This window comes from Squalius cephalus, assembly GCF_949319135.1.
Source record: "Squalius cephalus genome assembly, chromosome: 4".
Taxonomy (NCBI): domain Eukaryota; kingdom Metazoa; phylum Chordata; class Actinopteri; order Cypriniformes; family Leuciscidae; genus Squalius; species Squalius cephalus.
This window is the reverse complement of record NC_137125.1, coordinates 42531624-42549181: the sequence shown is the minus strand read 5'-3', so window position 1 is coordinate 42549181 and position 17558 is coordinate 42531624. Positions and strand designations below refer to the sequence as shown.

General features: G+C 38.3%; 1 protein-coding gene across 8 annotated transcripts in view; it reads right to left on the bottom strand.

The window, feature by feature from the left end:
• Positions 1-17558, bottom strand: part of sox5 (SRY-box transcription factor 5) — a 235917-nt gene that overhangs the window by 152786 nt on the left and 65573 nt on the right. The gene's annotated exons all lie outside the window — the stretch shown is intronic.

Here is a 17558-nt window from a genome sequence, read left to right as displayed (position 1 = left end):
GGGGTTCATATTGCCAAGCGCTCCGGTCCTGGCAGGCGCAGGCAGAGCGATCGACCCAGATGAAACACAAACTGACGTTTGGCGAGCAAAGCGGGCTTTGAGTCTTACTCTCTCATTCGACAGCTACATTAAAAAGATGCTTTGTTGTTTACTGATGGTATTTGGTTTTAATACCTTCTCCTAAACTGTCGATAGCTCTCCCTTCCTCTCGCTCTGCTGGGTATGTACTAAGTATCTCGCGGTGCCCACCATGAACACGCTCATTTGTTCGTAGTCCGCACTGTGAGGCTTATGTACATAAAAGGCACGTAGCAGCAAGCAGACCACCCACTGGATATAATCAACGATGCTTTCCACTGCACCCCCTCGGTCTGCTCTCGAGAGCTGGGGCGCCTGTGCCGACCAGCGACCCGAATGGGGGCCACGGGTCATCCATCAGCCGAGCCTACAGCACGGGAGACTCGCATATGCCACACATCAGTCAATGTGTGTGTCCCCTCAGACAGTCACACATGGATGGAAGACGCTTTTACATGCATAAGTACTTGCACACTGACTAGAGGTCTGCGCAGGCCTATATCTGAGACCCTGAACATTATTTGCAAATTTTAAAATCCAACTCGACCCAGAAACACTCACTTTTTTTTACCGAGCAAGTAGACCAAGACGCATGGATTCAAAAATGAATGTGTGAGTAACGTTATTAATTAAAAATGTCACCATTACATTAAAGATGGTCAATCAATTAAAAATTATAATCAAATTAATTAGATGACATGACTCTAAATATATCAAATAATCAAATATATCAATATTTGCTAAGAAATACCATCAAATTAAGATACTTCAAAGACATTACATTATTGTGGCAGATGAGAAAAGCATTTAATAGACCAACATTGGTCTAATCAGCATATTTGAATGATTTCTAAATGATCATGTGACAATGAAGAGTAATGGCTGCCGAAAATTCCGCTTTGCCAAAGGAATACATAACATTTTAAAATATATTCAAATAGAAAACAGTTCTTATAATTTGTAATACTTTTTAGCAATATTACAGTTTTTACTGTATTTTTTAAATAAATGTAGCCTTGGTGAGTTGAAGAAACTTCTTTCAAAAACATAAAATATATATTATGTTTCCAAACTTTTGACAGGTACACGCACAAACACACACAAAATCCCAGTGTTAAATGTGAAACACTGATGCAAATGTGGCCTAAATATATAAGCACATATTCCATTGGACTACCACTCAAGGCCTGCAAACGTAAACTGTATATGTACAGTTGATCCGTTTTCCTCTCTCTTTCCTTCAGTCTGTTCTTGATTGTTCACTTGTCCTCCAAATCGATGCATATTACTGCTCTCCTATAGTGAGTGCATTATAACACACTGTGGCTGGTCTACAGTCTATGACAATTCAGCTCTCTCGCTCTCACACTGAGCAGCAGGAAGAGCTTTCATTAAAACCTTGCCAACTACTCCAAGTACAGAGCGCAACGCTGTTATTCCGGGCATATCGGCCCTGCTTGCAGGAAGCCGTAACCAGAAAGGTCAAGAACAAAAGGAGATGGGACAATCTCTAGAGAATAGTTAAATAAAGACAATATGAAGAGAGAGAGAGCAAGATAAAGACGCTTATGTACCCAGATGATTGGGCATCTCAGGGTCTTCCATTGTGGCCGACTGCAGATGCGCCGCGTATCCGTTTGCTCCTCAAACAGCCTGTCGTGTGTGACCCATGTCCTTGGTTGAGAAGTGTCCATTGTGATGCTGTAATAGGGCTCAGCTGGCAACATTGATAATATGCTTACAATCATCACATCCGTCAAAATAAGACGGCCTGTTTGGACCGTTCTCGCCTCAGAGAGATGCGAGGGGGCAAAGTATCATAGGCTGTGTGAAAAGCTGAGAAAAGAACTCAATTACAGGTAGGAGCAAAGTCCAAGTCCAGCCTAGATTCACTGGCCCACTGAGCTTATTGTTTTTCCAAAATATCCAAAAGCATCTAGGTATTCCAGAAAGCAAGCATATCTACCGTCAAACACACCCTGAACTCTTGGTTGATTTATCCAAACTTTGCTTCCTATTTGGTGGCTGTGCTATCATTTTTCAATCTTTTCGTTTAATAATTTTTAAATCACTGTGAAGAACTATATTGTTTTTTTAATGCTAATTATATAATAAAAAGAAAGACTGATTAAACTAAATAACAGTCTGTGCTTGCAAAGATTTTCGGTGTAATGGATAAGACCTTGTACATGGTGACTGCGTTTATTCAGGTTTTAATCATAAAACTGGCGTAGAATACAATAACCCTGCCATGATCTTTCTCGCTGGTGCACCATGGGAGTTAGAACAATCTGGAACCAATGAGGATCAGCTCTCACACAATCAGTTCAAGGCTAGTTCTAGCTACTTCATGAGAACCTGTCAGACAACAGTTTCAGAAGAAACATGGAAGAAAAAAAAAGGAGAATAAGAGTGAATGATGACCAGCAGGCTGAAATACAGAGGTCTATGTCCTTTTCCTGATTTCAAAAATGAACAAATGGCTTTTCACATTTTAAGTTAATTAGGGGTCATGGTTAATCGTGAGAAATCGGGTGTTTCTTCAAGTTGAGCCCTGTGGAATTAAAAATAAACTCTTTTAAAACACTCATGTCTTCATGAACATTACCACCACAGTGTCATTTACACACTTGTGATGAAAATGATGGTGATAAATTTGCTTTTTTTATATACATTTTTGGAATAAAATAAATTAAATTGAAGAAAAAAAAAATTTGTCTTAAAACTAATTTGACATTTTATGTATCCTAAATACACACAATTAAATAACATTTTCACAAGGCAAAAAAACCCCACTTTTTGCAGTGAACTTTGGGATAGGATTACAATTATTTCTCTTTATTTTCATAATTTAAGATTGCTAATCATTTTAATAAAAATCAACCCAAGTACACAAGTCTGATTTTCTTTTCTTTCCAAGTAACATGCTATTCATAATCTTGGGTTAACTTCACTTCAAATTTCACTTGAGTTAACGTATTTGCTTTCACTGTTCAACATTTTTCCATCAAACACTAACACAGCATGAACGTAACTGTCAACACAATAGGAAGCTGTCTGAAAGGGATGTATCCAAAAAACATGAAACCACAGCAGCCCAACTCACTGCAGAATTTAACGCACACCTTGACTCTCCCGTTTCCACCAAAACTGCTTATCGGGAGATCCAGAGTCAATATTCATGGTTGGGCTGCTATAGCCAAATATTTGGTCACTTGTGCCAATGCCAAATGTCAATTTCATTGGTGCCAACAGTGCAAATCTTGGGCTGTGGACAATGTGGAACATGTACTGTTCTCTGATGAGTCACCTGCATCTTTCCCACATCCGTGAGAGTTACGGTGGAGAAGCCCCAAAGAGGCTTAACACATGGACTGTTGCCAGTGATGGTTTGGTCTGTAATATCATGGCTGTGCTCATTGGGCGCATCACTGCCAAGGACAACCGAACCATTCAAGTGGACCATGTGCATCTAATGGTTCAAACATTGTACCCTGAAGGGGGTACCGTGTATCAGTATGACAATGCACAATTACACACAGCAAGACTTGTGACAATGGTTTGATGAACATGAAAGTGAAGTTGAACATTTCCCATGGCCTGCACAGTCACCAGATCTAAATATTTGTTGAGCCTCTTTGGGGTATTTAGGAGGAGAAAGTCGGAAAACGTTTTCCTCCACCAGCATCACATAGTGACTTGGCCACTGTTCTGGAAGAGGAATGGCTCAAAATCCCTCTGGCCATTGTGAAGGACTTGTACCCTACCTTCTCATGACGAATCGATGCTGTATTGGCCGCAAAAGGAGGCCCTACACTATACTAATAAATGATTGTCTAAAATCAGGCACTTCAGTTTCATTGTCCAATCCCTGTGTGTACATATGTGAAAAAAGACAGCAATGACCTAATGCATCGGTCAACACAATTCCTAAGATAAAAGAAAAAAATTTCAGCAAAGTTAAAAAAATAAAAAAATAAAAAAAAGATTCTTGTGTTTGCCAAGATGCCGTGATGAGGAACAAAAACAAAATAGACTTTGACTCTGAAAGACTTGTAATTAAAAAAGTGTCCATATGTAGAACAGGAGTGATTATCTTGTTTGTCTGCTTGTAGTTTCAAGAACAAGACCAGACAAGCAGTTTAGCAGTCAATCTCCAGTGCTTGTTTGAATTGAGAAGCAAAAACACAGTGATTTTAGAGACAGAGATTTAGAAATTGTTGACCCGGTTAACACTGGGAAGGGTATTAAAACTGAGAAGATTGGGTTTATCTGACGTCAAGATACATCCGAATATCAGAAATACAAGCGTTTCAGAGAACAAGTTCTCTTTCTGTGCTTGAGCTTGCAATCGGTGGCCCAAAAAAGTAGTTAGACACAATGTCTAAATGTCAAAAAATACTTTTTGGTGTCACTGTTTGATAATGCAATTGCTAATCTGTGTATACATGCAGTCTTTCGCCTCTGAAAACCAGCATCTGTGCTGCCATGTGAGCCTCTATAAATCACTTGACTTTTTCTTTGCGTAACACCCTATTTTTGTCACTTTTCTACTTTAAGGTGGACAGCTGTTTTTCTTCTTCACCATTAGCAACAGTCAACAGTAAATGGTTACCTTCCAAAGCCCCTGATTTCACAGTCTTTGTGTGTCTGCGGCGTCATGCCACGAAAATAAAGCCCTTTTCTCTTTGCTCCGTACAGCATGACATATTCCCTCTGCTTCCTACCACGAGAAACGCTTTGCTGCATATTTCCAATCTGTCACGGTAACGCATGTGACACGAATGACTGAAATTACAATCTTTCAGTTAAATGTAGCCATCCATCAAAAGACACTTTACATACACATGCAAGCGACTTATGATTGTTGTTTGCATTTGAATTATTAGTCTGTAGACTACATTGACACAGTCTATTAAAGTAAAGAAATATGAAAATGTAATTTCATTAAATTTGAATTGAAAAATCTATTGAATGAAAGTCCTAAATATATCAGAAAGCTATCTGACAGACTGAAAAGCAGTATAACAAACATGTTGCAGTTCAGAAATAAATGTATAAACGCTTTACATTAACAATAAATATATTATTCTCATTACAGTCATGAGAATATAAGAATTTGTTTTATTATTGTTATGAGAGTTGAAGTGGAAAATGTGCTCAAGTATAATGTCACAATGCAAGTAAAATAGTTTTCTTCAAGTAAAATATTATTTCGTATTTTAGAATAATGATTTTGGAGGGAAATATGGGTTGGATTTATTTTATAAAAAAAATTTGTGGGGAAAAACTAAAATCATCCACCCACAAAAAGTAAGTTCTCAAATCACATTCAGTACAGGAATCTGGATGTAGCCAATGCCAACTAGTCACTGTGTGGCTGTAAATCGGCGTCAGTGTAAATGCCTCATTATGGGTTTGCACCCAGGCCGCCTCATCCACACGCAAGTTTTAAAAGTTTCTGTTGAGCTCTTATCTGCATGCAACAGATGGTTTAAGTCTGTTTGATCTACCTTAAAACCACCTGTAAAGTGAGTGATAAGGTGTGTTGGGAAAAAAAAAAAACCTTTTGGTCTTACTGAGCATGAGGGCCTTTTCATTCGCCAAGATTTAGGTAAAAGCAAAGCATGTTGAATTTTTTGGTCACAAAAACATTAAGCTTTAGCACAAACTACTAAACTGCAAAAAAGGCATCCTATCTCTCTCTCCATCTGTCTCTCCCTCACTCCTTTTCCTCATTATCCTTCACTTCAGATTCTCTTAGTTCACTCTCTCTCACTTTCGTCTTCATAACAGGACATTTGCTCTCACTTACAGGCGGCAGTGCACTTCCTCTCAAGGGCAAGAGAGGTGTGAGAGAATGAAGTGCTCAGAATGAGAGAGAGAGGACCGAAAGCATAGAGCATGCTGTTAGCACCCTGTGTCATGGATTGTCTCCCCTTAGGCTTAATTTAGGCTTCACACACATGCACATATTCAGATATTAGCAGCACATAGACTAAAATAAGACACTTTTATCCTCCATAAGGCCTTGGGTGACAACACACAGGTACAGCTCTACTGATGACCACATGACTTCCTCTTATCTGAGTGGCTGTGGGGCATATGGGGAAGATATTGCACAGACGTCGCACAGACGTTGCGTGGACGTTGCTGAATGAGTTCCCTTGTCATGGTGTTGTTATACAGCGTGATAACAGCATGACAGTTCGCACACTCACTGTGTTTATTAATGAGGCCCTCTTGAACAGGCCCTTATGACCTGCTGACACACAGACTCGCAGTTTCCAGAAATCTTCATGGGAGAATATTGTCAAACTTATTATACTGATGGGTAACTTTCGAAGATGGCTGTTTGTATCCTCAGACTTTTTCTATACAAAAATAAACTTACGTCAAGAAAAACGTCAGTACGAAACTGCATTTGGAACGCATTTAACCAGCGAACTGTCGAGAGTGAAACCGAATATACTGAAAAAATTGCATAATTCAATGGTATAAAATTTAAATCTGCCTTGCAACATAATATGGAACTGAAGTGAGTAAACCAGGGCCAATTATGTTAACACTGATAAGGCATTAAAAGTTGGTTAACTAATGACAAGATTTTAGAAAGGCAACATTACTTACAACAGTTGCATAAAATAATGCAAAAATAGCTATGTAATGTAACTACAAGTTATTACTGTATTTATTTGAATGAAGGATTATGATGACTTCTTTTTTTCTTTCTTTTTTGGAATAATTTTTTTAATATTTCTTTTTTTTAGTAAGCTTTCCTGCTTTACATTTTGTTTTAATGTTGACAGATGAAATCTGTTTTTCGCATTTTCTAAGCTGAATAGCAAATGCAGAAAGGATTTTAAAATCAGAGATGTCAATTCCTCAATTCTGAGTAAATCTGCTGAGCATGTTGGGGACATGTATGAATATTATAAAGAGTTGCATCTTTCCTAAAACTGTGCATACTATAAAGCTCAAAGGTACATTTAGAGACAGCTTTCATTACATAAATTCCCCTAGAAGATGTGGCCCTCATGACCACATTTGTTTCTACAGTAGTCACAAACCACTGTGATGATACAACATCAAGGAGTGTATGTCCTCTTCAGCTGTGTGTCAGTGCACAACTGGTTCAAGTGTGCAGGGTAATAGAGGGATGATCTGTATGATAAACACAGTTTATAGGTGCTCGAAAATGCTTTGTACACATCCACGCATGCAAACACACACAAAGGCATCAGGAAGGGGTCAAACAACTCCCTCGATCAGATTCTCTCATCATATTCTGTGATTCTCTCCTCTCTAAAGAGGCCTTCAAATAGGCCCATCACAACTCCATAACCATCTAGCTCCCTGTCATCACAAACACAATCAAACACACACACTTCTCAAAAATATCCTCATTCATAGTTTAGCCCACTCCTTATGCACACCAGGGAAAAGGGCACATCCATGTCCAGAGTGGCACTGGCCCACCCAGATTGATGACTGGTCTTCCCAAAGTTATCCAACCAATAATAATTAATTAATTAATACAATAAAGAAATCTTTTTTTTTCTTTTTTCTTTGCCTTTTTACACCTGATCACTTCATCTTGTTTTTACTGATCGGATAGCTGTCTGATTTGTTAAAACGGTTCCATTTACACTTGGCCACATAAATTTGTCTCTGCAAAACGAATATAAATCCGATCCTCAATTCCAATGCATGTTGCAGTAGTGCCGTCATATCTGGCTATAACATGTCATATAGCCTATATAACATACTCTCTCACTTTTTTATACATAATGGGAGGATTAAAGTTTACATATGTGGTTTCAACAACCAGATGCATTTAAACTTGTCCGGTTTCATTTGGAATGCGTCTCAGACCACCTCCTGAAGTGCTTTGAGCGATCGGAGTCAAATCTGTCTCGTTTCGGAGAGCATTTACACCTGGACTTTTCACGATCGGATAGCTATCCAATCAGAGAAAACGCATGAAGTGACCAGGTGTAAATAGTCCCTCTGATGTGATGGAACTTAAAATAACCTATATTATTATTATTTTATAGTAAAAAGAAAAAAAAAATATTCATGAGTGAAAAGTAAAGTAAAACCTGAATGTATCCATTATATGGATTGATTGGATTATAAAATTGGGCACTCTTACTTCTCTCCAGAAACACTCTCAGACTAGGCTACCAACATGATCGGCACACTAGGTCTTGGAACAACGTTATTGTTTCATGAAAGCAAAGGAAACAAGTACACTTCATAATATTCATGACATTTTAAAAAGTATACACAGAATAGAAATACTAAGATCCACTATCTTTTTTCTGGCCTTCCTAGTGATGCACACAAACCATATGCAGTAATACAGTAGGTTGTGTTGCTGGCCAGGTTGCTGGACAATGTGAATTCCGTCTCCTCTGTGTGTGTGTGTGTGTGTGTGTGTGTGTGTGTGTGTGTTCTTTGGTGAGCAGATCCAGTGGGGGCCGAGCAGAGGGGCGGAGTCAGGACAACCATCAAAAGGTCCATCCACAGTGGAGCTCATTATTGCCTGTACTATTCTCACTCAATCTTATGGGCCAAATCATTCCCAAAAACCTCCGTTAACATACTGTCTCTCTCACACACACACTTTTAAAAAAGACATGTCAGAAGTAAACAAAGCCTGCGTCTGAGCACTAATTAAATAGATGAGCTGTATTAACATAACCTGAATGCCCTGGCCAATTCCACCCCCCTGTATTCCATTCTAACACACACACACACACTTAATTTTTTTTTTGTTATGATCCGACCAGCGAGCGCCAATTGTTGGCCGTTGTAATTACCATTAGACCACGGCGGCTGGCTCTTTGATATGGTAATAAGCTACAACCCCCCCCCCCCCTTTCCAATCGCCGCCTCCCCCCCTGACACACACTCTCCTCTTGTCTGACAATCTACCGAAACTTGAATTTCAAACAGCCTCCTCAGCACCTGACAAACGGGGCTGAGCTCCGCCGATGACCCACAATGCACTAAGGCACAGGGGGCCACCGAAGGGAGGTGAGCGGAGGACAACGCAGGCGGGTGACATGGATGACGTTTTTAGAACAAGGAGGAGGGGGATAAAGACATGTTCAAATGACAGGTTTACAGCTTCTGGATTGGATAGGTTGTGTTGGAGCGATAGAAGGGTCAAAACTACGCTGTCAAATGCAGAACGTCTTCCCACCTCAGCTGATGGCAGAGTATTTTCAGCTAAATTGCACATCACTTAACATAAATTTTGTATTTGACTGGAAAGAAGGGTTTAATGTGCGACACTATGAATGTGCATAGTCCCCTATGATGCCATTGATATAAAATGAATGCTCACTTCATTAAAGGATGATGAATCTATAAAATATATAAAAAAGTTGGGGTTAGTAAGATTTTTAAAATTATTTTTGAAATGAGTCTCTCATGCTCACTAAGGCTGCATTTATTTGATCGAAAATACAGTAAAAACAGTAATATTATGCAATAGTCTTACCATTTAAATCAACTTCTGTTTTCAATTGTTTTTTTAATTTAATTTGTTTCTGTAATGGCAAAGCTGAATTTTCAGCATCCTTACTCCAGTCACATGTCACATGATCTAATATGCTGATTTGGTGCTCAAGAAATATTTATTATTATTATCAATGTTGAAAACAGTTGTTCTACTTAAAGGGATAGTTCACCCAAAAATGAAAATTCTGTCATCATTTACTCTCCCTCAAGTTGTTCCAAACCTGTATGATTTCTGCTATACACAAAAGAAGATATTTTAAAGAAGGTTGGTAATTAAACAGTTGCTAGTCCCCATTGACATCCATAGTATTTTTTTTTTCCTACTATGGAAGTCAATGGGGTCCATCAGTCGCTTGGTTACCGACTTTCTTCAAAATATCTTCTTTTGTGTTCAGCAGAAGAAAGAAAGTCATACAGGTTTGGAACAACTTGAAGGAGAGTAAATGATGACAGAATTTTCATTTTTGGGTGAACTATTCCTTTAATATTTTTTTTTAAACAGTGATGTATTTTTTTCAGTGAATAGAAAGTTCAAAAGAACAGCATTGTATTTGATATAGATATTTATAACAATGTGAAAGTCTTTACTGTCAACTTTTGATCAATTCAATGCATTCTTGCTGAATAAAAGTATTCATTTATTTAAAATAATAATAATACAAAATTACTAACACCAAACTTATGAACAATACTGTAGGTATACATTTAAAAAGGCAGATATTGGCTAATAACCAGTTCAGTATTGCATCCCTAAAACCAGACCATAAAAATGCTTGTGCTTAACCTTGCCCATTGATGAAAGATGAGGTGCTCTAGGTTCTTACTTACTGTCCCATGCCAAAGAAAAGCTGGGGTCTATATTACATAACAAATCACTTAAATGTCAAGTACCTCCTTCCATGTAAATCAATTTTATGCCCCCCAGGAAATCTAAGCTTAGAAGCATGGAAAGCTTAGAAAAGTCATTGTACAACTCTTCTCAAGTTGCCACATGATTTGCGGTGTCAGTAATGTTTCATATAAGGCTTGTTCCAAATTTTTTATTCTGAGCAAAAGTTTGCTTTCGGACGAACTGCTAAATAAGAGATTCGGATCTAATAAACTTTTTAGCTCTCGCTGCACAAAACAAACAGCCATGTAGGAGCGAATGGCTAGCCCTTACTCACATATACACAAACAAACAGACACACACACACAAACAAACACACACGGCAGAGGGAGGCAGGGCAGATCAGAGGGGAGTCCAGATGGACGGAGAGAGCCTCAGTGTCCCCACACCCTCACATGTCATATGTTGTCCCATCTGTACCATCACGGCACGGCCCCCCAACCCCAGGGACGCACACACTGGCGTATACACACACATGAATTCCATATCTCTCACTCCATGTCTCCTGGGTATGACAAAAAACAAACTTCCTGCACCCATTGTGTTCACATGTGATGATTAGAATCCCGGATGCAGGATGCGTATACATCTCTCTAGCGTGTGTGCGGACACGTTACTCTGGCTGTTAGGGACCTTTAGCGAGAATATCACCTCTGCCCTTCACTTCCAGCTCTCGGCCTATTTAACACTCCGCTCGAGCTCTCCACGCAACAGCGCTCTATTAAATATGCTCTTTGATACGGGCACACTCTGCAAATGTACGGCGCACTACTTAGAGGTTAATTCCTTTTCAGCTATTCAATTGTTGATGAGAGCTCTCAATATGTTCGGTTTCAGAGCTCAGAAGCGAAAGTGAAGAGAGTCATCGACCAACACAACTAAAACAACCAAATTAAAACAAACGTTCCTAGGCACAAAACACCTGTGTAATTATCAATGATATGCCTAAGAAGAGACCAATGATTTTTTTAATGGTGCAGTGCATAGTTACTCTAAGATTGTCTGTTAGCTTGAGGCTTTCTATATGTTAGTGCACTGTTTTAGCAGAGTCTTTCTCCTCTGGGAAAACAGTTACAATTGAAGACTACAAACTTTTGTCCAATCAAATGCTCTCAGGAATAAGAATGTCCCCCCCAAAATAAGAATGTTCCTCCCCCCAATATTACCTGCATTTGAAGCAATTCATGTACAGGGAGGGCTGTGATGTAAACTAACGCCAATTGGCTATTTAAAATACAAAACGTAAATATATGTCAATACAAGAAAATTTTACTTGTATACAGAAATAAAGCATTCAATTGATCTAAAGTGACAGTAAAGACATTTATATGTAAGAATAAGAATATATTTCTATGTTAAATAAATGTTAACAATAATAATCTATTTTAAATAGAAATAGATTATTTCTTAGAATCCTAAAAAAAAAAAAAAAAAAAGGATGCATCACAGTTAAAAGCAGCACAACTCTTTTCAACACTGATAATAATAAGAAATATTTCTTGGGCACCAAATCAGCACATCCAAAAGATTTCTGAAGGATAATGTGACCCTGAAGACTAGTAATGGCTGCTGAAAATTCAGCTTTACTGTTACAGTGAATAAAAACTAATAAGATAGCAATTTTTTTTTTATTGTAATATTTCACAATGTAAATGTTTTCAAAAACATAAAAAAAATCTAACCATCCCCAAATGTTTTAAATGGTAGTGCAATGCTCAAGTTCTCTATGAATGAGCGACCATTTTCCCATTAGATTGAAGTTCAACTTCAGTCCAAGGTTTCAGAAGTGTTAAATAAAACGTAAACGGACACAACTAAAGCTTTTCTCCATTTATGCCTCAACTACAAGCTATTAAATGTTTATTTGCACAGCCATAAGCAGCGTTCAAATGCATGGCACCAACACAAGTTCTGATTTCTTTGCTGAGAACACAAGACCTGCGAGATGAAAGGGAAACAGATTCTGGGGGAGAATTCCAGGAGGCACTCAGGAGTTTATTTCTAAATGATCAGCAAGCATGTAACAATACCTCCCACTAATGGAGGTGTTTTGTTGGTTTTAATCCACCTAATTGGCCAGGGTTCAGCATTACCGACGAAAAGCCAAGAATAATGCTACTACCTGTTCTCCTCCTCTCCTTCTGTTCATCTCAAGGAGAAGAAAACCCAAAGGACCAGACATTACTTTAACCCACAGGAGGGGAAGAATCCCAGAGGGGGCAAGAGAACAAGAATGAGAGAGAGAGAGAGAGAGAGAGAGAGAGAGAGAGAGAGAGAGAGAGAGAGGTTCTCTCTCACCTGAGATGAATAGAGCAGGTGATGTTTATGTATGATTCTCATTATTTAAAGCTATTGCATTGAAGGAGATCACATGATCTGCCTGATTTGCAGAGGGAAGCACTTGAAAACAAATCAATCTGTGGAATGAGGCAGGATCCTGGAGACTGATCTTAAAGGGACCGTTCACCCCAAAAATGAATATTCTGTATTTCATGCAATTCCAAAAATGTAGGACTTTGTTCTGTGGAACATAAAAATATGTTTTGAAAAGTGTTCATGCTGCTCTTTTACATAAAAGGGCAATAAATGGGAACTAATGCCTTTAAGCTTTGAAAAAGATGCAAAATAATTATTATTATAAAGTATTATTAAATTGCTTTAATATACACTATTGTTCAAAAGTTTGGGGCCAGTTTTTGTTGTTGTCGTCGTTGCTTCAAAACCAAAATCAACCTATTAGAATGAAACTGGGTACTATGTTTTGTGTGAAGTCACCAACACTGCTCTCCAAAACATTTGATGGGCATTAAAAACAGGTTATGCCGCATTAAATGTTGTAGTTACATTATTCATAACCATTACTGTGGAAATAAAAGGAGGCTTGTTATCGCTGTATGACTGAGCATTGATTTAGTGTATTTGGATACTAGATCGCTGGAGAGCTCAGGTCATTGAAAAATCTCTCGCTTGGACTATTCCTCCATTTCTCCAGAGGCCTCTCTCGTCCTCTTCTGCCCTGTTCTAACACTCGGTGAACTGAAGCAATTACAAGCCCTGACGGCAAGCCCACATCATATGGAATTGGATTGTATGTAGACGAGCTTTTGGTTGTTTATATGGAAATGCGATTGCCGTGTTGATTAGGGAGCTCCGTCCCTGCCCACGCCCTTCATCGCGGCGTCTCGCAGGGGACGCCGCAACCTACAAGACACACAAACGCATCGATGTAATTCACTCAAGAGCCTCATTTTTCATAATGAGTGCGTCTTTATGTGGCCTCTGCTGTTTTCACACACTGTGAGCAGTAATGACTGCGTATACATTCACAGGCGCGTTTGCCGCAATTAGCCCGACGGCCGCTCGAGTGAGGGAGTTCAGGTACTGAAGAGAGCCGGAGTGGGGCAGGTCTACTGGGAGGGAGACTCAGGGAATACGGTGGCACTGGGCATATTGAGAGAGACACTCAGCAGGGAATTTGGGAGAGGAGTGTGGGACAATCTGTCGCCTGATGACAGATGATGTGTTTCACTGAATAGTGCACTGAGAGAGAAGGATTTATTTTAAATACACCGATAGCCAGTAGGGTTGCACTGACTAGTCGATTAGTTCTGTGTTTACTAGTTGTGGACTACATGACTCCAGTGGCACTATGGTGACAACAGTACAAAAAATAAAAAGGTAGCACTTCATATCAGTTAACGCATTGATCATGAACTAACAATGAACAACTCTATAACAATTTATTAAGCTTGATTAATTTCTACATTCATAATTGTATATTAATAATGTTTACTGTTAGTTATGTATTTTGAACAAACATGAATTAAGAATGAACAAATCGCATACTTATCGGTTAACATCAACCTAAATGAATAAATGCTGTTAAAAAAAAGCTTGCACATGTGAATTGACTTCTGAGTGTTTGATATGGTACAATAGTATGATATTTTACCCCACAGCACTTTTATATTATTCTAAAAGCAAGAATTAACATTTCTTTTCATATTTAACATTATAATATTTTAAGAATTTTCACTTATTCATATTCATATTTTTTTGGGAAAATGGACCACTCTCTGAAAGTCTCTGAAAAGGGGCAACATACTGTGACATTAGTTTAACACACAATTATTTCTATTTAATCCAAGTCTAAACTCTGTTACATTCTTAACTTTCTCAGTGTAAAGTACTGATGCAGTGTAGACTAATGAGAAATAAAGTATCTTATGCTCACAAAGGCTACAATAATTGAATCAAAATACAGTAAAACAGTATTATTGTTAAATATTACAATTTAAAATAACACTTCTATTTTAATAGATTTAAAATGTAATCGATGATGGCAAAGCTGAATTTTCAGCATCATTACTCCAGTCTTCAGTGTCACATGATTCTTCAGAAATCATTCTGATATGATTATTTGGTGCTTAGGAAATATTTCCTGAATGAATGTTGAAAAACTGTCAAGTTTTTGATCAACGTCATGCATCCTTGCTGAATAGAAGTATTAATTTTTTTATTTTTTTTTTAAAAGAAAAAGAAAAAGAAAAAGAAAAAGAAAAAGAAAAAGAAAAAGAAAAAGAAAGAAACCAAATATCGTCCCAGAGGCAGACAGACACTAAAGTGAGTGGGACACAACTGGACAGTATAGGACATTTGTATGAATTTTGCAGTACAAAAAAGCTAGCTTTTGTGATCTGCATCAACTGATGCTGTATTTTGAATCACTTACATAGGTTAAACACTTTTCTAGATGACCAGAAAAAGTAGTAGTCATAATATCCAATAACATCCAGCATCATCTCTCCAGTTAGAGAAGGCCATGGTCAAAACCCCAGCTCCGTTCCTCATGTGCTCTTTATAATGCCAAGCACAATTTGCTTCCATTTCTAGGTATGTATTTACATTGGAGACTACGGCAGAGTAAACAGGTGCTTTGTTAGAGAGCACCAGAGGCCTGACGTGCTGTACACACTAACACATAGTTGTACTTCTCAGCTCAAACACGGGTTCAGCCACGTCCTCTATCATGCCTGTATTTGTTTACAGAGCAAGACAAGGGTCCCTGTAGCGATCTGCCTGCAGGAAAACCAAGGAGTCCCGGTGTTTGGAGTGCATGCAGGTGTCTTGTAAGAGTTAATGGGATACACACGTACACAAACGGATGCATACGGTGCATTCTTCAGACAGCGACTTTCACTTTACGGATAAACACACACATGCTTTCAGCTGTGTTTTCCAATAAAGGAAAGAGGACGTTGCATCATGAGTGGAGGTCAAAGAGGTCACAACATCTAAAACAACTTTAGAGCCCTACAACTTCCCTCTGCACTACATGATTTCCTGTCTGTGTGGGCTAACTGCAGGCGGAACTTCCTTTAGATGTGTACTGAGAGGAAGACAGGTCAGAGGTCACACAAGCATACTTGTCCGTGCCCCACACACAGCTTGTGATCCAAATGCTCGAACACATTTGAACAACAATATTTCACTGTTTGTTCTGCACAAAGGAAACTATAGTCACAGAAACACAAACCTTTATGAAGAGGCTGGCGACCTTTCAGCCCAGCCAGGACGTTGTTCAATGCACAAACGTCCGATCATGATCATGAGAATTCAAATTTCTTTAAGAAATGTATCATGTACTGTAACTTTCAGAACTCAAACTCAGAAAATCCTTGTATAGCTGCAAAAAAAGTGGATTTCTGATGTCTGATTGCTATTATTAACATAGTATTAACATGGCTGCACACATTTCCATGAGGAAGTAATAAAAAAAGAAGTAGGATAAAAACTATTATTCCTAAAAACAAGAATTAATGACAGTGGAAAAATGCAACAAACCTTGAGCTGTTCCTGGATGCGTGTAGCACCTACAACTCTGCACATCCTTCTGATGGATCTCAGTGAGTGCGTTTATATGCAAGTTCTAAACCTGATTATGCTTAATAAGCTGACAATGCATAAGGCCATGTAAACATGTTAACCAGTTTTCCTTTATCGGAATAAGCATAAACCGAACGTCACAGCTAGATTTTTGCCCCTTAGCCTGATTTCTTCTGGCATGTAAACATATTAACGGCCATGTAAACATATTAACTGCGTTCTGTTGGCTTATTGAAGTGTGCATATGTGATATGTGACAGGAAAGCATCCTTACTGCGGATTTAAGAGCATCCAGACTGAGTGAGCATTTTAAGGAAATATATATCGAAAACATACATTATTATTATTATTATTATTATATAGAAATACTACTATTATAACTACTAACAATAATAATAATTATAGCTATTATTACTATTATTGTTACTATTTTTTTTTTTTTTTTTTCACAAAATCTAAAAATAAATAGTTCCTAGAGACCCTAACTTTTAAGTTCTTTGCAAGTGAACGGAAAGTTTCACAGGGGAAAGCAAAGGTTTTGCGAGAGAATGCTAAATTTCTCAGGGATGTTTTGCAAGTGAATGTAAAGTTTCTCGGGAAACGCAAACGTTTTTGATTCTATATTTTTTTCTCCCATCTCATATTTGTCCCACCACCATGTCCCTTTAGGGGCGCCGTAGAGTTCCAGCAGTTTACATCTGTCAAGCACTATTATTCAGCTATTTATATAGGAGTCTTAAAGGCACAGCAGCAAAACACAGAACACTTAATTGTAAAGGTCAGAAGGAGGGTGAAAAAGTAATGTAAAACTATAACGTAAAAATTATGACTGTTTTCGAAGCAACAAAAACTTTAAGCATAAGAAGTAAAGAGAAAAGAAAGAATAATAATAATAAAAAAATAATATAATTTATGATATGACCCCCTTTAAAGGCTTACACACATTCTCCGAGCCTCAAGCTTGGCTATCTTTCCTGGACAGTGTCAACAGCAAACCCATATGTCATTTAATATGAAGGTCTGTGAAGCATGCACTTGAGTGTATTTGACAGGAAAGAAAAAAAAAAACAATCTGATTTTAGGAGTGTGGCTGTTTCCAGTTGACTGCATCAGCAGCTGAGTAGCTCTGCAGTGACCCGTGTGTGTGTGTGTGTGTGTGTGTGTGTGTGTGTGT